Genomic DNA, 217 nt, shown 5'->3' with positions numbered 1-217 from the left:
GGCAACTCCCTCCCTTTCTTATCTCCTCATCCTCACCATCTGTTTTTCCAATCCTTTGTACCTCTCCTGTCTTTCACCCATCAAAACAGTTTCCAAAGAATGAATGAAATCTATAAAATGACTACTTCAGGAGACAAATCCTTCCTCTATCTTCACATTAGGAGCTCTGGTAGCATAGTGCCTAAGGTACTTGACTGCTAACCAGAAGGCTGGTGGT

The sequence above is a fragment of the Orycteropus afer genome, unplaced genomic scaffold (assembly GCF_000298275.1).
Source record: "Orycteropus afer afer isolate SDZICR_OR568_19922 unplaced genomic scaffold, OryAfe1.0 scaffold00361, whole genome shotgun sequence".
Lineage (NCBI taxonomy): Eukaryota > Metazoa > Chordata > Mammalia > Tubulidentata > Orycteropodidae > Orycteropus > Orycteropus afer.
The sequence above is the reverse complement of the archived record's forward strand: the minus strand, read 5'-3'. Positions refer to the sequence as shown.